At 40.6% G+C, this 1,240-nt stretch overlaps 1 protein-coding gene across 1 annotated transcript in view; it reads right to left on the bottom strand.

Annotated features, from left to right (window-relative positions):
• The window catches only part of LOC119589463, a gene marked incomplete at its 3' end in the record, with an annotated part of 73,919 nt that overhangs the window by 40,495 nt on the left and 32,184 nt on the right, over positions 1 to 1,240 (bottom strand).

Genomic DNA, 1,240 nt, shown 5'->3' with positions numbered 1-1,240 from the left:
ACGAAAAACAGAACACATGAAAGCTGATAAACCATAACAAGAAAAAGAAAGAAAAGAGACGAAAAGAAAAACAAAAAAACAGAACACATGAAAGCTGATAAACCATAACAAGAAAAGAAAGAATAGAAAAGAAAAGAAAGAAAAAAAAATCGAAAAACAACACACATAAACTGATAAACCATAACAAGAAAACAAAACAACCCCCCCTCAAAAAAAAAAAAAAAATGATTTAGACATGAAAACGCAGCCATTGAGAACCACTGAACCAAGGTAAGCTCTTATAAACTCTCATCTCTTATCGAAAGGTTTAGAAATCGTTTTATATATCGTAAATTTCTTCGTATTGATGCTCGAAGCAGAAAAATACCTTGGCTTGGTCCTTGGGAAGAGCTTGGTGTATGAATCGTGGTGTAATATGGTGAGGGTAGATGGTAGTGATAAGGTAGGGTGGTAGTCTGTTGATTTGTGTGGTGTAGGGATGATGTGGTGATGATATGGTGTAGTGTGGTAGTTTGTAGTGAGGTGCTGTGGTGTTTATTCTATGGTGTGGTGATGATACGGTGACCGTGTGATGGTGTGGTAAGGTGCTGGGAGGTGCGGGGATGGTGTGGTGATGGTGGTGACTTTATGGTGTGGGGATAGGGTGACCTTGTGATGATGTGGAGGTGAGGTTGGGAGGTTCCTGGCTGGTGTGGTGGTGATATGGTGATTGTGTGATGGTGTGGTGTGATGAGAGTAGGTTTTATGGTGGTGGTTGTGATTTTATAGTGTGCTGATGATATGGTGACCGTGTGGTGTGGTGAGGTTCGGAGGTTCCTGGCTGATGTGGTGATGATATGGTGTCTGTGTTATGGTGTGGTAATGTGTTGGTGATTTTATAGTGTGGTGATGGTATAGTGAGAATATGATGTGTTGTGAGGTGCTGAGAGAATAACGGATGACGTGGTGTTTTGAAAGTGTGATAGTGTGGTGGTGATTTTACGGTTTGGTGATCTTATGGTGACCGTTTGATGGTGCGGGGATGGTGTGGTGATGATGTTATGGTGAGGTATGATGAAGCGTAGTGAGGTAATATGAGGTTTAGTGAGCTATGGTGAGACGAAACATAATGATGTGTGGTGAAGTATGATGAAATATGCGGTATGAGGTATGACTTGATCTGGTGAATCGTGATTAATTGTATTGTGATGATCGTAATTAAGGCAGATAAGTTAATACACACAAGATTATTCATACATTG

The sequence above is a fragment of the Penaeus monodon genome, chromosome 25 (assembly GCF_015228065.2).
Source record: "Penaeus monodon isolate SGIC_2016 chromosome 25, NSTDA_Pmon_1, whole genome shotgun sequence".
Lineage (NCBI taxonomy): Eukaryota > Metazoa > Arthropoda > Malacostraca > Decapoda > Penaeidae > Penaeus > Penaeus monodon.
The sequence above is the reverse complement of the archived record's forward strand: the minus strand, read 5'-3'. Positions and strand labels throughout refer to the sequence as shown.